General features: G+C 38.0%; 2 long non-coding RNA genes across 2 annotated transcripts; one reads left to right on the forward strand and one right to left on the reverse strand.

Moving 5' to 3' along the window:
- Positions 1-11,664: 11,664 nt before the first annotated feature.
- LOC148036399 (uncharacterized) lies at positions 11,665-12,539 on the reverse strand. The gene is made up of 3 exons (XR_015691021.1): positions 12,385-12,539; positions 12,045-12,131; positions 11,665-11,956 (listed from the first exon to the last, which is right to left on the reverse strand). It is a non-coding gene; the product is annotated as an uncharacterized LOC148036399 (long non-coding RNA).
- A 5,456-nt stretch (positions 12,540-17,995) lies between these two features.
- On the forward strand, positions 17,996-18,916 carry LOC148036400 (uncharacterized). The gene is made up of 3 exons (XR_015690941.1): positions 17,996-18,146; positions 18,399-18,485; positions 18,610-18,916. It is a non-coding gene; the product is annotated as an uncharacterized LOC148036400 (long non-coding RNA).
- Positions 18,917-19,267: the final 351 nt, after the last annotated feature.

Genomic DNA, 19,267 nt, shown 5'->3' on the forward strand with positions numbered 1-19,267 from the left:
ATCATGTGACGTTGCAACTTGTTGCACGAGACAAGTGTCGCACCTAACTTGTGGGATTAATTTTCCCATCACACGGTATTCCTTGGTCAAGAATACCTTTGCTCAAGATGTAGGGTTTGGGATGTGCTCTTTACCCAATCCAACCCTAACCTTACTAGGCCGACAACGTTTGGCCCTAGGGTTTCTAAATTCAAATGGAAGTCTAGTATTTGGCCAATTGATCCTTAGGGTGAGGACCCTAGATTGTTCTTGCATGGGCGTTTAGCTAACCCTAACATTCCGTGAATGTTGGTAGGATCTTTGGGATCAAAAGTCTTGACTTGACATCCCAAGTGTGATACTAGGCAGAATTTTTAACGTAACTTAACCCTACCTAGCACTTTGAGGTGATCTTCATATGCAATCTAATCATACCTTTAAGACCCCCATGTGAGTTACACAAATTACAAGCAATTTAATTGTCTAATGACAAGAGGTGATATTTCCTTAGAGATGCAAATACTTTTCCTAAAAGATGTAAATAATTGCAAGATATAACATTGCATGCAAATATGCGATTCATTGACCTTTTTCTTCTATGTAGCTATAAGTTCTACAATGATCGTTACTTTTCCTTGCCTAAACTATAATGATTGACAATTCAATGCTAACTCATATAAACCCTACGTTGATGCAACGAAATCAAAGCTTTAATATTTTTGATGGAGATGCATTCAAATTTCGACAAGAGATCTCCATGCATGAGCGAATGCCATGAGACTATTATTGATTTAATCTTTCCTTTTATTACTTAACCCGACCTAAAATGCAACCATCCTCGCATGCAATTTGCAAAGTTCATAATTCCTTTCCATGTATTGCGACGATTTGGACATCATTCAATGGGCTTCTAAGATTATCCCCTATATGAACCACGACCATGAATTTAATTAATGAGTGCATCATGTGCCATAAGCTCTATCCTTCTTAGCACGATATCATCTTCTAAGTTATGCATTATACGTTCAAGAAGATTGCAACTACCCTTGTCCACGGGAGTGCGAGAAATTTCAAATATTTGACATGCACGAAACTTTGTAAATCGAATGAATAAATGCATTTAAATTTCCCTAAAAACCAACATGCTTAATGCGTCCCTTTCATGCGAGAATACGATTGGAAGATGGGCATTAATATTCGGAGCATTGTCAACAAGCGAACTCGGGGTGGAAGCTCCCACATGTGCGCCTCGTGACTTTTGCTTAGGAGCCATTTATGCAGTGAATTTCATCGCAGCAACTCCCCCTTGGATTACTCGCGTGTTCCAAAGGCTCTCAGTTCGAGATCTTCTCCTCTGCGCAAGACAGGGCCCTTGCAAATACGGTTTTAAGACCCCGAGGGAGAGGGGCTATGGGAAGCACGAAAAGGAAAAGAGAAGGTAGATCAGCCCATGTTTGATGTGAATGCATGTCACTCTTATGTGGATGGTGAATCCAGTGGATCAGAACAAAGCATTGATGATGAGTTGGGTATTCCTTCTATTGTTACACCTGGAGTAAGGAAGATCGGGGATGTTTTGAGAGCACCTGGAAGTGAACCTACTTTGCGCAGGTCTACCAGAGTTAGGTATTCTGTGGATAGGCTGAAATATGATGGATTTACAGCCATTTACTATGCATATATGGTCAAAGTGATACAAGAACTAGAACCCACTTCTTTTGAGCAAGCCATGGGAAAAGAAAAATGGGAGAAAGCCATGGATGAAGAAATGGATGCCTTGGAAGCAAATGCTACATGGGAATTGGTGCCTTTGCCTAAAGATAAGAATGCAATTGGTTGTAAGTGGGTTTATAAGGTGAAACACAATGCAGATGGTTCTGTGAATAGATACAAGGCAATATTAGTAGTCAAGGGGTATGCACAAACATATGGCATTGATTATGAAGAAACATTCAGTCTGGTTGCAAGGATGGCAACCGTAAGAGCACTCATTGCTATGGCTGCATCAAAGGGATGGTCTTTACATCAGATGGATGTAAAGAATGCATTCTTGCATGGTGATTTGCAAGAAGAGGTCTATATGGAGCAGCCACCAGGTTATGTGCATGCTGTTCATCCTGAGTTTGTTTGCAGGTTGAAGAAAGCCTTGTATGGCTTGAACCAAGCACCTAGAGCATGGTCTGACAAGATAGGACAGTATCTTGTCACTATTGGCTTTCAGATTTCCAAGGCAGATTTCTCACTTTATGTGAGAAAAACAAAGAAATGTATTATGCTAGTTGTCATTTATGTTGATGATTTGATTATGACAGGTGACAGTGATGAAGATATCCTTCATGTGAAAATGCTATTGAAGCAGAAGTTTGAGATGAAGGATTTGGGAGAGCTGCGTTATTTCTTGGGCATTGAGGTGATTAGATCACCAAGTGGGATACGGCTCTTGCAGAGGTAGTATGGATTAGACATGCTGTCCAAATATGGGATGACAGGCTATAAGCCTATTTCAGTTCCTTTGGAGTAGAATGTGAAGTTGAGCACAGATGCAGGTGAGCTTCTCGAAGACCCTACTATGTACAGATGCATAGTAGGAAGTTTGATTTATATGACTATTACCAGGCCAGATTTGAGCTATGCTATTGGATTGGTAAGTCAGTTTATGCAGGCTCCAAGGAAACCGCATTTGGATGCGGCTAGACGCATACTCAGGTATGTGAAGTCCACATTGCAGTATGGACTATTTTATGAGACTGGGGTTCAGATATAGTTGCATGGATACACTGATGCTGATTGGGCTGGTAGTATTTCTGATAGACGGTCTACTAGTGGATATGTGTTCTCTTTTGGGAGTGCTGTAGTCACTTGGAGCAGCAAGAAACAGCCTACAGTTTCCTTGTCGAGCACAGAGGCTGAGTACAAGGGCGCAGCAATGGCTGCATGTGAGGTAGCTTGGTTGCATAAGCTACTTTATGATATGCATCAGCCTACAGATGGGCCAGTTGTCATTTATTGTGACAACATGAGCAAGAAACACTTGGCAAATAACCCAGTCTATCATGCTAGAACAAAGCACATTGAGGTGCATTATCACTATGTGCGGGAGAGGGTTTTACTAGGTCTTATTGATCTAGTTTATGTCAGCACAGAGGATCATATAGCTGACATATTTACAAAGGAATTGGGCGCAGAGAAGCTGTGCAAGTTCAGAGACCTGCTTGGTGTGCAGGAATTGGGATTGAGCTCGAGGGGGAGTGTTGAGATATCGAGCTCCACTCGTGATATGCCAGGGTGACCGTTGTGCATTTATGTCACCGACGTGTTAGCTGCAGATGCGGTTGGTACACCGCCCATGAATAATAGCTAGATGACAGCTATCCTTATCTACTCTAGTTCGTGGCTCAGTTAGTATGCCACCTTAGTTAGTTGAGTTTGGTTTGAGACCCATATATAGAGTTCTTCTATTTCTTTGTACTAGAGTTCTTTTTTGCTTACACAACTAAGAAGAGGAAAACTGTTTTCAACCTCCACCTGTATGTGTATTCCCCCATTATGCAAGCAAGAAAGCTACAAGTGAGACTCCTTCCTTCTCTCCCACAATCTTGACACTTTAAACGTAGGGAGTCTTTAGCATATGAGTTGAAGGAGTTGGATACTCAATATGAATAAGAGAATATGGAAGAAGAAGAGGTAGAAGATGAAGACATTGACATGGCAGAGGATAGTTCTTCTGACACTACAGATCTGTAAGACTTTGGTACAAGCCAGAGGATGTGCAGTTTAAGAGTGGGTGGATGTTGTTCTGCTATGCGGACATAGTGTGAAAAATTCTAGAGTGCATCGTCATTCAGCTTTCTTATTGATCTAGAGAGTTAATGCCATACTAGTCATTAGTGTCAGAGTATCCATAATGTGGATGGTTCAAAAATACTAGATTTTTGGACAAGTTTAGCATATTTTTGATATTTTGGATATTATCTCTTATAAATATCCAAAACTTGTAGACAACTTCTAGAATAGGATGACATGTAAAAAATCAAGTGGCTTTCATCCATTTTGGGGGGATTTTATGCAAAAAGAAGGATTGGCAAAATCACACAATGTGTGATCGCAGTTTACGGGCAACAAAAAAGCACTCTGAACTAGGAGAAGAAGAAGGAGTGATGTGGGAGAATTCTGACTAGGTGTTTCTCCCATCAATTGCTCTCCCGGAATCTCCCTTCACCCTACTGTCTCTTACTCCTGTGGTAGACTTTCGACCCCAAACGCTCCGAAAATGTGACTTCTCATCGAGAGTGGTTTAGAGAGATGTGTAGTCCGGATTCTCCAAGCTCTGTGAAGGCATGGGATGATACAACCCATATGATTACTCACATTGGAAAATTTTCCTTGAGTACATGAGAGATGTAGTCCACATTTGCCAAGCTATGTGGAGACATGGGATGATATAGCCCATCTGATTACTCACATTGGAAATGTTTCCTTGAGTACATAGGATGGTAAAATAAAATAATTGGATGATGCGTTGCAAAGATCAAACATAATTGAGGACATGGTTTCTGTTGGTCAAATGGTGGAGCAAGGATTGCAAGTTGGGTTCACATTTGATTGGCTGTTATATAGAGGATCCTAGAAATGGTTGTAGTTTGATTGCAAAAGGTAAGCATACTAACAAATTCTTTACTCTTGATGTAGGTCCATATGAAATGGATGCTACTATACATTCACAAGGTTCAGATGTTGTGGGTAACATTGAAATTCACATAAGTAGATTGGTCATGTAAATGTGTAGTGCCTAAAAAATATGTAGTCAAAACAAATTATTGATGGCTTACCAAAGTTGACAAAAAATGAAAAAATCTCCTATTTTTACACCAAAATGGGATTTCAAGCTAGGAATCTTCTAAGATGGGATATTGTTTAGCTCCATATTTGAGAAGGTCACCACCCAAGCCTTCCATCACTTGTTTTCTTATACTAGACCCACTACATGCACTATTAAGATCCCTAAGGATTTGATGGAAGATGTGATAAGGAAGCTACCTATGCTAAAACCACAGATGGGGTGTGGAGGTAAAAAAACATCAATCACTTTGGTAGTGTCGTCACCAAAATCATTAACATGGCCCTAGCTATCTCCCAACAATTCACCAATTGTTTGAGACATTCTGTATCCACCATAGGATTCCAATCCCCCAAGATATATTTCACCTTTAAGAAGTGCAAAATGTAATCCTACAAATAGAAGGGGAACATGAATATAAGAGAAAGGAAGAGAGCTCAAGGGAAGAGGATGATAAGATAGAGTCCTCTTCAAAAAAGAAAGGCAAAAGACCTAAAAAATCTCTCAAAAGGACTTAAAAAGGTTGAGAAAGCTCCCAAAAAGCTACAATCAAAGCAATAATAAAGGAATCTAAAAAGAAATGTGGAAGTTAGAGGCTGTATGCCAAAGTGTAAGATGAGACCATGACAAGCATTTGCATATTGTATGAGAAAGACATGCATAGAAGAGATGCAACCATAGCAAAAAGAGTACATGCAATGTTGATTTGATGAGAAAAGAGGTGGAGTAAAGGGAAAGAAAAGAAAATTGAAGAATTACCTTTAAGCATATCTTAGGGTAATCTTCGAGAGCTAATGATAGCAATACAAAGAATGCAAATTGAGATAATTGAGTTGAAGAAAGAGAAGTCTTTAGAGAAAGTCATAGTCATCTCCCAAGAGACCAATAATGACTCATTGAGTCAACCACTAGCTAGACTACTAACTCTCTTAATGTCTTAGTAAAATGATACCTACAATAGAGGAAGCTTATCTATCTCAAAGCTTTTTGTGGAGAATCAGAGTTGCAGTTGGAAAAAGTGTGCACAAGAGGGAGATAGGAGCTCAAAGTACAAGAACAAAATCTTGTTTACTAAGTTGCTCAAGGTACAACTTGGGTAAACTCTATCTCAAGTTTGATAGTGACCCATAGGCTATTTATATAGCCCTTGCCTAGCTAGGGTTAGGGTTTCCCCTACCCTTTAGGCTATTCACACCTATCTGCTCTCATACACCCTTGCTTATAGTGGGTTCCTATGCCTATCTTCTAACACCCCCCCTTAATGCCAAGATGGCATTGGATTACAAGGCATGTAAGATGTCCCTCCCCCCCCTTAAACAAACGGGATGCCTTTATAAATCAAGCTACATGAGTATTTTTAGGTAGATGGTTTAAAGACTTTAAAAAATCGATCTTCAGATGGATTGGAGGCATAATTGGCCACCGGTTCTTTGGGTACATCAGGAATGTTGGGGCATTTACTAGTGATATGCCTTGTCTTCTTGCATTTGTTACATTTCATTTTTTCGGGATACTTCTTCCAATAATTGTTTACAATATGTCCTTTTTTCTTACAGAAAGAACATCTAGTGAGAACTGTATGTACCAATACTTGATCACACGAAGTTGAAAATGCCTGACTAGTGTTGCCTTCTTTGTGGTTCCTCTTTTCTTCATCCAAACAGGATTGGATGGTACTTGCAAAGGTAGGATCTGGAATGTTGGTAAGAGTGGTTACAAGGGTAGGAAACACCATTTTTAAAGTTTTTAGGAGAATAGCAATAGCATCTTCTTCATGTATTGGAGCTTGTACAGAGGCAAGCTATGCCTTAAGTCCCTTCATGTAAGAAATGAATTTTCCCAAGTCTTCTCTTGATCTATATTCCAAGCTAAAGAATTAAATTTAAGGAAGATTTTAGTATTTTTACTAGTGGCTCCATAGAGCTTTTCAAGCCCATCCCATTTTTCTTAAGCAGTATTTAGTTGATCAACATGATGAATCAATGAATCATCTAAGTGTAACATGATGATTGCCTGGGCACATTGGTCATCCTTGGTCATCCTCTACATCAACCAGATTTGCAGAGTTTACAGCCCTAGTGCCTTGAATGAGAGGCCAATACCCTCTCTCCATCATCTTGTACTTGATAAGTACTTGCCATGGGTGGAAATATTTTCCATCAAATTTTCAAATTTGAGGACAAACATCAACATATGTTGTGGCCATTGGGAAGGTCTTACCACTTGCTAGAACAAGGGCAGTGTCTAGTCCCTTACAAACTTGCCACTGAATGCGGAAGAAAATCAAAAAATTTATATCAAAGTTGTAACGAGGAGAAAGGCTGAAAATCATACATATGTAATATTTCAAAATATGACTTTGGTGGTCCTTTCTTATGTGCAATCTTCTTCCGAGGTTTAATATTCTTTTTAGGTTTTAATGATGTGAACCTAGACTAACTTCGGGCTCCTCCTTGTGGTATGGCTTAGTGGATGAACCTTGTGTTGGACAAGGATGGTCTATGATTTCAATGCTTATTGCTAATGACTCTGAGGAGAGTACAATGACACACATCCCTCTGATTTCATTGACCAGTGTACTTGAAAAAAAAATCATTCAAGATATGCAATACAGTTCTAGTGTATGATGGTCTATGTGTTTATAATTGTACACATAGACTTACAACCTGAAGGAAAGCACTTAGTTGTTTTAATTTCCCGATAAAAACATTCAAATTGTGTAAGTATTAGCAACAATGATTATTAAACAATGTGCCTTAGTGCTTACAAGCACTCATCTGCAGCTTATGTTGCTAGAGATGATAAATGTCGGTCTTGATAAGCTTGATGATGGCTTTCCAAGTACACTAAACTTTGAGATTAGGTTCCCAAATTAGTAGCTGACTCATAAGGAGTTAACTCAATGATTAAAATCAATGTTAATGACCAAACATTGAGAAATTTGAATTTTGAAGAAGCTTGAAGCTTCTTGGCTATGGCTGTCATCAGAGATCCACAGTTAGGGTTTGACTCAGTGGGAGCAGCATAGGAATAATCTTTGAGAACCCTCTCGGTTGGAGATAGTCCACTTGGGGGGCTATCAAATCCCCATGGTGGCCACCATTAATATGTTTGTTGCAGGCCACGCTACCATACGAAATGGCACGCTGTCAGAACTGCGCCGTTTTCTGCATTCGTGACAATGCTGCCCACCACGATGTCCAATGTCAGGGATTGACGTGCCACACTGAATTGCCCAAAGCTAATGAGAAGATATCCAAAAGAAACCAAAGGCTAAAATTGCTTCTATTGCCCACACCAGTTCCTCCAAGGTCAATGGGTCTGGTTAGCTATGGAGTTTGAAGGTCCAAAATGAGAGAGACGGAGATTTTCTTGTGCACTTAGTGGAGCTGAGGTTTGAGGAAGCTAAAGAGATCAGAGGAGGCTCTGATACCATGTGGAGAATTAGAGTTGCAGCAAGAAAAAGTGTGCACAAGAGGGAGATAGGAGCTTAAAGTACAAGAACAAAATCTTGTTTACTAAGTTGCTCAAGGTACAACTTGGGTACACTCTATCTGAAGTTTGATAGTGACCCATAGGTTTTTTATATAGCCCTTGCCTAGCTAGGGTTAGGGTTTCCCCTACCCTTTAGGCTATTCACACATATCTACCCTCATACACCCTTGCTTACAGTGGGTTCCTATGCCTATCTTCTAACACTCTTGTGTGAGAAACTCAAGAAGAATAAGGTATTAGTTAAGGAAAGGAAAGAGCTATAACTAAGATTGGATGACGTGAAAGACACACATGAGAAGTTTTTGCAACAATTAGCTCCACAACTCAGAGATCTCTAGGCCTAATTAGAGGAGCAAGATGGGGAAACTAGCTCAATAGCTCCTAGACTTCAAGGCCTAATTAGAAGAGCAAGAGAAGGAAATTAAGAAAATGAGATCTAAAATGAAAGAAATGGAGGAAATGCAAAAGAAAAATGAGGAAGATGAGGTACAAGTGGCATTATTCACAATGAGTTCACAATTCAAGCAAGAGCAAGAAAGGCCAAAACCTATCTCACTGTCACATGAAAGCTTGACAAAACATGTTGGGCTTGAGGGCAACCTTTACAGGGTTGCAAACCACAATTGAAACACACCTGGCAGAAGCCTCCACAAAAATAGAAGTAATGGCTAGCAAAGTGCATGGAGAGATCCCTAAAAGGATGGCCATATATCTAACCAGTTCCTTTAGTAATATAAACACACACAGGCATGCACACATGTGAGAGCCTTGAGGGATCTCTCTCTAACATACACATAAGGACGAGAAAAACCATGTCATTTGGCATATAGTCAAAAGGTATACAAAACCATGTTCGAGGAAAGTCATGCATATCAAAATATAAACTTTGGGTTTTAGTACATTAGCCCTATACCATAACACCTAGAATACATAATGGGCTTGAATCATGAGCTTGAGCCATAGTGGGGTAGGGACTTTTCCAATGCTTTTAAGGCGTCAAAGGAGGCTTCTGCACGAGCTCGTTCTCAGCTTTGATTTTTGCCTTCTCTCTTCTCATGTACCTCTGGACTCGTTCTAACACTTGCCTCTTGATTGCGTCATTCATCATGGGGTTGGCTCCAACGAGTTTTTCAGTACTCAACATAATAGAATTTAATCAATAGTTATGGCAATGAGGATGTTGAAATTGAGTCAACAAGTTTAATATATAAGTATATGCCAAGTCCAAATAATGAACATGATTAGATGCATGTCTTAGCTATGTTATACTTATCATTCATAGACGAATAGTATGAAGAATCAAGAAAAAGGTTAGAAACAAAGAGTGCAAATTATCACATGTATATGAACCAAATCTCCCTAGATGAAGGGTGAATATGGTGAGAGTGAGGTCTAGAGCATACCATGACTAGTATTTAATGCAACATAATAAATTACTAAGGGTAGAGTGGTCTAGCTATAACATAACTTGATTTTGAAGTTAATGCATTTGATTTTATAGTTAAAATGGATATCAAAGCTTCAAATTAGCTACATAAAGCTTTCAAAGTTTATAACATTTATCCCATAAAGGCATATCTTATCTCTTTATCTACATAAAGCTTTTCAAGTTCATAGCATTTTAAGGGAGGACCTGTAATCTCAGAAGGCATGTCTTATGTCCTTAAGCACCTAAAATTTGAGATATCAACTAAAGGACTTTGACATAACCTCTAAAGGATAAAGTTATTCATTGTTGTGTCAATTCTATGATGGGGAAGCGTTTTGTTGTGATAATTGAAGCCCCTTCTCCTTCTTTGACACATTTGGCATTTATTGCCATGTTGTTCTCATGGACAAAACACTATGCCTTCTCATTCTTGCACACACCCAAAATTGGGCCCTAATACATTCTATAGAAGGCGTTCGTGAGCCTCAATCCATCACATAATCAACAAATCCATCCACAAGTCCATTGGTCTATGTACACAAGTCAAATTGAAAATACAAATGAGACTAGAAGCTGGACCTTTCCTAAATTCCAACTAATCACATTACTTATGACAAAATTATAGGCAATAGTTCATCATAATAAGCCACATATATGATTAGCAAGATACTATGAAAAGGTTTCATATTCAAACAAAATTGAATAGAAGGCTACGGACCTTAAAAGTAAATACACAATGGCAATGCACACAATTTAGATCCATACTTTCACACCCATACTTGTCCAAATGCTAAAACTAGCAGACACTCATAGACATACATATTAAAGAGTCTAAAACAATAGCATCTATATATTTCTACTCGTAGACACATACACACACATGTGCCACATGTATACCAATTAAAAATTAAGATGCTCTCTCTATATGTATTTGTGTGTCTATGTGTGCATGTGTGCATGCATACATACATATTTCTGAGTATAAATATACATATATACCTATAGAGAGAGGGTCACACACATACACATATTGCACAACCTTTTAAACATGGATATTTTTTCCCTTTGACATATGATTGAAGGCTTATATGCATATTTAGCCCTTCCATATATGATTGATGAATTATATGCATGTGGCTCATAATAGGGAGAAGATCCAAATATCAATGTCTAGGTTTCCATAGGTAGTAAGCAAACAATCATTAACATGCTTGATCCATTGAACTATTTCATTTAAGCTTATCAAACTTTGTTTATTTGTATATCTAAGCCTTGACAAGTGACTATTTCACTCATAGTGACATGTTGCTTGCTATGCCACAAAGTGATAAAGTGGTCTTTCTACATTGATGAGTTTAGGTTTGTGGAAGTGGTGGTTGGAAGTGAAGGGAAATGAGTATCACGTTCACTTTACTCAAAGAAGACATTGCTCACATGAAGCATGAAGCTACCATGTAATGGCATATAAGCAAAAGCATTGCTAGTATCTATTATATGTGTTAGTGTTTTTAATTCAATTTGTGAGTAACCCTTTTATATAGTACTCTTTTATATGTCACAAGTGGGTAAAAGATGTATTTTAAAAATCCCTTCTTTTGAACCCACATAATATACATATATATTTATGGGTGCACTTAGAGTGCACTTATTATCTCTTCATGTGCAACATCATATAACAAGGAGGATCACTCACTCTCATCACTACTTAGTCTGAGGTGGTAGTCCAAAAAAGTTGTTCTTCTTGTTGACAAATAGAGTGATTAGTGAAACAATATCATTTAAAGTTATGACATTGTAATATCATAAAGTGGATCCAAGAAATAAGTTTTTGAAAGTAGTAATCTCAGTTTTACCTAGACAAACACATCTAATAAGCTAGGAACATATATGAGGAGAGTCCTCAACATACGATGAGAACCATGGGGTCCAATTTTACATATCAAGTCCTGATATGACATAGATATTTTATAAGATGTAAGAGATACTTTATTACATTGATGTTTGCTTATACGATGTAAGAGATCCATCCGAAATAGTTTTTTCCATCGAGTAGTTCATGCACTCCACAATAAGGTCGTATGGCTATGGCCTGGGAAAACATGTGACGTGGGGATTAGGCATGGCGTCCGAGGGGAAGGGGAGCTGCAGAGGTCTTTGTGGGTGCCTCGTCGAGCATGAGAGGGACGCGAGGGATGGAGTTGAAGAGGCTGTCGAAGCTGCCATCACAAAACGAAGACACTTATAAGAATGAATGAACGGACGAGAATTATGAAGGAATGGATGAATGAGAGAGAGAGAGAACACCTCGATTGGAAGGCGCCTAGGAACATCGGACTCCCTTCCTCCTTAAACATCACCACCCTCGCTTCATCGATAGATCTCTTCCCACACCTGCATCCACCCCCAAGGATCTACAATTACATTACATTGACCATTAAACACAAACCTTTGCCTTCTTAATCCATCATCTTCATAATGTAAACATACTCCCTCCCTTGTAGTAGTTATGCATATTAATTATCTGTAGCCTAGTAGAGAACTCCAAATAGATTAGCAAATCATAGACCTTGCCCTTAAAATCAGTGATCCTATACATAACTTTAATTGTTGAGAGCATGTGACCTTAATTATTGAGAGCACATACCCACAACCACTACCACATGAGCATGATGAGCCACAGCCACACTTAGGGTTTCCACAAGACATTTTGACGATCTTGAGGTATCAAGAGAGGTCCTAAAGCAAGAACACAATAGCACAACACATTTTCCTTTCGTATATATAGCTTCTATTTTACTTGCTTTACCTCCATATTTTCTTACTTGGAAAAGTAATATGTATTATTTTTTTACTGGAGTTACCCTCCTATAGTTAGTCATATCAACAAAGTTAACAAGTAAATAAACTCCCAAGAATAATTGAGCTATGATTCTCCCTTGATTCAATCTATCATATCAACATCATTAACGAATCATATCAACAATTATAAGCAAATGAACTCTCAATAGTAATTGAGGTATGCCTTCCCCTTTCAAGTCAATCGTATCAACATCGTTGGAAATTTCATTTTATTGAAACATTTCTATAGGTAACCCACGTATCTATTAAAGTATTCAAAATGGTGACATTGAAGGTGTTGACTTGTTAATAGATTCCTTTTAGATAAGCAATGACGTTTACTTGGCCCCATTTCATCCTCTTGATTATCTACATCCCATGCCCTTCAACTCCAATTCAAGGTGTTGACTTGTTAATATATTCCTTTTAGATAAGCAATGATTTATACTTGGCCCCATTTCATCCTCTTGATTATCTACATCCCATGCCCTTCAACTCCGATTGATCACTTAACAATCAAGATTGTTTGGAGAAAAGTTAAAATACTAAAGTTTCCTAAACACATAAGGTAACAAGTAACTTCTGAATATATGCAAGAATAGGTCTCAAGTACATACATAAAGACCTCAATATACTAATTGATTCACATCACAAAATCTATGTGTATGCCTTTTTTCTTGAAATGCTTATTTTAAATAAATAATTATAATAAACATCTTAAATATGAAACATAATCAAGCTACCTTATATGGATTTAAATCAATTTTGACCAAATGAAAATAAAAACATATAAAAATAGCCTCATTAATCAATCTATTACACATGCTTCCTTCATGTAAATTAAGAAATGGGTTCAAAGACAACGAAAAATTGTACTTTTTCAAATACATTGTCTTTATTCCAAGTAGTGGTTATAAGAGCTACATCTTCTCTAAGGAGCATCACCTTTTTTGGCATCACCCTATATATGTTACCTAAATGACCTAGCCTTCTAATGCGGGCATTAGGCTTGCAAGAATCTTCTTTTTCGTCTTAGGCTGGTGACCAAGATTACTAGCCCAATAGAGCCTTGTTGATTTCCATCATGTAGCAAACCTTCCCCTATGGATGGTGTCTCATGCAATGCAAGATATGAAATTGGTTTCTTGTGAGGGAGCCTTGGTGAGGACTTTGGGGAAGGTCTCTCACCCACCATGTCCAATCGTGCTGATGTCAACTCAAATTTTTTTTATAAATCACAATCAAGGTAAACTGTCTAATCTAATAGGTAATCACTTTTTCCATGAAACACAAACATGATAATTCAGCATTCATTAGTGGTAGCTTCCAACCCGTGGCAATAAGCCATGCATCACATCAAACAACTTTTAATAAACTAACAATATTAGCTTTAAGATAAGCATTATCACTCACCCTTAGAGGCATAGTCTAAATTCAATGACCCTCTCACGATCCAAGATGAAGTATCACCTCCATTAGACATCTTATCACAACAATTAAACTCAAGTTCAAACTACCATGAATTAGGGCTAAGCTTAGAAGAGGAATTATCCTTACAGCTTAGGTGGAAAAGACCTATTCTAAAATGGACACATCATTCTGATCATGTTCGTTCTCATAATAATTTCACAATCTGGTCAGCCTAAAACAAGATGTAATCTATGCATTATTTCTAGCATTTTATGAGGCTTAGTGTGATCTTAATCGAGTTAAGGTCCAACACCTAACGCACAACTATCTTGAGCATACAATGAATTAAATCTCTCTTTATCTATCCATTAGATTTGTACATTAGTTGGAGTTCTCATTGTGATGATAGACATGACCCATCGTAGTGCATGTGCTTATCATGAGGGAAGATAATTCTACAAGAATTTGAGTGCATGTTAGTTGCTCGAGTGTATGGCCATCACAAAACTCAACTCATAAGAGCTAGCCTTTTGAGTCCATGCTGTGAGATATAATACATATATACCTATCATCTATCTAGATCGCCATTTAAGTCTCACAATGGAATAGCAAGGGTGGAAAAATCCATCTTTGTATTAGCTGGTTGGAATTAAAGAAGTTTATGCTCTTCTCATATTTGTCATGCAATCTCTATTCCTTGCTTATATTCTATATGCTACATTATGTAATCTTCACAAAGATATTAGTCTTTAGCCTATCTTGAATAAATTCCAACTCTAATATGTATTTATAGTATAGTTGATTACCTCTTTCGGTTGCCTGCTATGATTTGTGATCCTTTTATAGTACAACAAACTCTTTAGATCATCTTTCCGTGGTCCACACTAAGATGTGGAGGTCCAAGGTTATTGTATTCACTTAGCAATATGTGTTTTCATCATTTATTTTCATTCTTTTTTAGTTACTCTTCACCTGTGAGTTCTAACGCTCATTCTTTTGTTTTGTCACACACTTTATATTTATAATCTTTTCTTGAGTATTGTTGTATATGGTAGTTAAGCTAGGTACACACTTAAGATACCTAAGACTTAATTTGAAAGCTTGTCGACATTGAAGAGAAGTAATGAGATAGAAGGGAAGATTCCTTCAAAAAGCTTCATCAATAAAGCAATATCTAACTCAACCTATGCCAAGGAACAGATATGAATGGTATTCCTAGCTAATTACTAAAGAGTCTTACATAGGTAGATATAACCCTAACTAGCAATCTCCAAGTCAACCTATGCCAAGGACTAAATATGAATGGTATTCATAGCTAACTCCTAGAGAGTCTTACATAGTTAGCTATTAATGGTAGTCATAGCTAGCTCCTAAACATTTTTGCATGGTTAGAGATAACCCCAACTACAATGGACAATACAAGACAAATCAAAGCACTTAGGAAAAATGCACTTCATGAATCATTACCCAACAAATCCTTGAAGTTGAGTATGACAAAATCATAAATCTAAGGAACTCATAAGACTATTAGAGCCACACATTTGGTCGAATCTTGCAATCACAGAACAAACATTATATACCATTCTTCAATACAATTTCATGTTCATTAGTAAAAGGTAAACAAGTTGATTTTCATAGACCTTCCTCCATTGCTCCTTCTATTATGCAAAGTACTAGGGTAAGTCCTCAAAGATATCAGTATTTGTGTGTTAATAGTGTTGACCCAACCATCCCTTCTTTCCCCATGGGCAAAAAATTCTATGAACAAAGAAACAAACATAGTCATTAGGACCAATTTTGACGAAAAAGAGGCATTTTAATTCGTGTATTCACTAATGGTAAGATTAGCAAATAGACCAATGAGATAGTATCATGTGTGGTCCACTAAGCATTTGACTATCTATTAATGTGGCCAAACTTCTTCTAGCTACAATGGGAACATATATATCTAAGAAATGTTGACATCCATGGTATGCGAACCCAACATAGAAGAATACATAAGGAACATCACTTCACGATGCAAACATGTGGTGCACTACAACTCTTTTCTATATCTAAACAAGTGTTTTATTTTATACACTACTCTTTTGTCTCTGAACCAAATTTTCATTTTATTAGAGGTAGGTACAAGCGGTGCACTACAATTCACAAGTCTTTGCTAGGAATAACGCTATTGCACTACTACTTACAAAAGGCACATGACAAGTTACAAGTGATGCTTTGCCACTTAGAAGTGCTACACTACCAATCATAGATTCTATGCTTCACTTATAGTCACTCACAATCATTTTACCATAGTGTGCTACCAACAAGCTGTGCGCCTCCCATTTGAAAAGGTATTCTACACAATGCAAGTAGTCCACTCTACCATTTGCAACTAGAACCCTAACCCTTGAAAGTGGGGTACTTATTTGGTTATAATGATGCTGATTGGGCAGGTAGTGTGTTTGATAGGAAGTCCACCAATGGCTATGTATTTTCCTTTGCGAGTGGGGCTGTGACTTGGAGTAATAAAAAACAAACCAATGTTGCATTATCGAGTACAAAGGTAGAGTACAATGGTGCTACTATGGTAGCATGTGAGGTAGCTTGGATGCAAAAGCTACTTTATGATTGGGGATACCGAGAGACAAGAGAGTTATCATTTATTATGGCAACATAAGTCTCATACAATTGGCAAGGTGCCTAGTGTTTTATGCATGCATGAGACATATTGAGATTCATTACCATATCATTAGACACCAGGTTTTGGCATGTGACATTGATCTCATATATGTAAGCACAAACAAGCAAGTTGCATATATTTTAACCAAGGCCCTATAAGTATAAAAGCTTTAACAATTTTGAAGCTTACTTGGAGTGCATGCCATGGAGTTGAGCTTGACAAGGAGTGTTGAGATGTCAAGCTCAACATGAGCTGACACTCATGTACTTGGATGACCATTTCTACATTCATATCACTATCGTAGTTGGAACCTGAATCAACATGTCATTCCAATGATACTTTACAATTGGACATCAGATTAGTCCACTTACCCAAGTTACTAGATATTTATCTAGTCATTTTTTTAGTTAGTATGTTTACACTATGGACCACTTGTATATGATGTATGTTTTACTCTCTCTTATTCTTGGTAAACTATTAAGAAGAAGAAAGACTAGGGTTTTCATCTTCCTATCTTGTGTGCTCTCTCACCCAATTTTTTAGTATGTGTGTGCTTGCATAGGTGAAAGTTTGTGTGGGTGCATGGATCTGTGTGTGTGTGTGTGTAGGGGGATAATTATAAGAGTGAGAGATTTGGGTGAGAAGGGTGATCAATATTTTAAAAAAAGACTTTTGGTACCATTATACTAAGAAAAACAAAGCATCATGGGTGAGAAAAGTCATAGGGATTTAAAAAGGACTTTTAATGCCATGATACTAAGAAATACAAAGCATCATAATACCAGAAAGAATAACTTGTGTGGGAAATATGAAGGTCCAAATCAACATGCTTAGTACAAAGATATGCGTGTGTGTGTGTGTACGCGCGCACGAGTGCGCTCACGCATGTGTGTAAGCATAAATTTAAATATTAATATCAATGAGATGGGGCCAAATAAAAATCAATGGTTATCTAGAAGGAATCTATTAACAAGTCAACATCTTCCATGTCACCATTTTGAACATTTTAATAGGCATGGGCTACATACAAAATGGTTTTGCCAACGATGTTGATATGATTGACTTAGGGGAAGCCATAGCTCAATTATTGTTGAGAATTTATTTACTTTTCCACTTTGTTGATATGATTGGCTATAGGGGTATTGGAGCTAGTGAAACTCATTTTTACTTATTGGTGGAACTAAGAGTGTGAGATGCAAATTGTACTTTAATTTTACTAGGTTACCAAAAGCTAGCACTAATATTTTGGGGGTCACCTCCTTTTGAATGGAAGACTTATGGATGTAAATGACGATGACGTAGACTACTTTTCCAAGTAAGAAAATATGGAGGTGAAGCAAGTAAAATAGAAGCTATATATACGAAAGGAAAATGTGTTGTGCTATTGTGTTCTTGCTTTAGGACCTCTCTTGATACCTTAAGATCGTCAAAATGTCTTGTGGAAACCCTAAGTGTGGTTGTGGCTCATCATGCTCATGTGGTAGTGGTTGTGGGTATGTGCTCTCAATAATTAAGGTCACATGCTCTCAACAATTAAAGTTATGTATAGGATCACTGATTTTAAGGGCAAGGTCTATGATTTGCTAATCTATTTGGAGTTCTCTACTAGGCTACAGATAATTAATATGCATAACTACTACAAGGGAGGGAGTATGTTTACATTATGAAGATGATGGATTAAGAAGGCAAAGGTTTGTGTTTAATGGTCAATGTAATGTAATTGTAGATCCTTGGGGTGGATGCAGGTGTGGGAAGAGATCTATCGATGAAGCGAGGGTGGTGATGTTTAAGGAGGAAGGGAGTCCGATGTTCCTAGGCGCCTTCCAATCGAGGTGTTCTCTCTCTCTCTCTCTCTCTCTCTCTCTCTCTCTCTCTCTCTCTCTCTCATTCATCCATTCCTTCATAATTCTCGTCCGTTCATTCATTCTTATAAGTGTCTTCGTTTTGTGATGGCAGCTTCGACAGCCTCTTCAACTCCATCCCTCGCGTTCCTCTCATGCTCGACGAGGCGCCCACAAAGACCTCTGCAGCTCCTCTTCCCCTCGGACGCCATGCCTAATCCCCACGTCACATGTTTTCCCAGGCCATAGCCATACGACCTTAATTAGTACTCGATGTTTTCCACGTCACATGTTTTCCCATATGACCTTATTTGGCTAATCCCCACGTCACATGTTTTCCCAGGCTCCACGCCAGTCATTGTAACATATTTGACCAAGCCATATCACCTTAATTAGTACTCGATGGAAGATACTATTTCGGATGGATCCCTTACATCGCATACGCAAACATTGATGTAATATCTATTAGTGCTTCATACGGACGTTGAGGACTTTACGTTTATATATGTTTCTAGTTTATCATGTGTTTGCATCCCGAAAATAGGGATTGCCTAGTTTCAAACACTTGTCTGTAGTGCCAGGATTAGAAGAATATTTTGGAAACTTAGATCCACTTTCAGATGAAGACCATTCATATTTTTCCCAACAATGAGAACCATCTTCCTTGCTACATGCCCTTGCCCATGCAAAGTAGGTTAAGAGGTAACAAGGGCACATGTGATAACACCAGAGTTTTGGCCTCCTGTGATTTTTTGTAGAAAGGTTGTACTACG

This window comes from Lygodium microphyllum, chromosome 5 (genome assembly GCF_053477565.2).
Source record: "Lygodium microphyllum isolate KBCC chromosome 5, Lygodium_microphyllum_v1.1.10, whole genome shotgun sequence".
NCBI classification, from domain to species: Eukaryota; Viridiplantae; Streptophyta; class Polypodiopsida; order Schizaeales; family Lygodiaceae; genus Lygodium; species Lygodium microphyllum.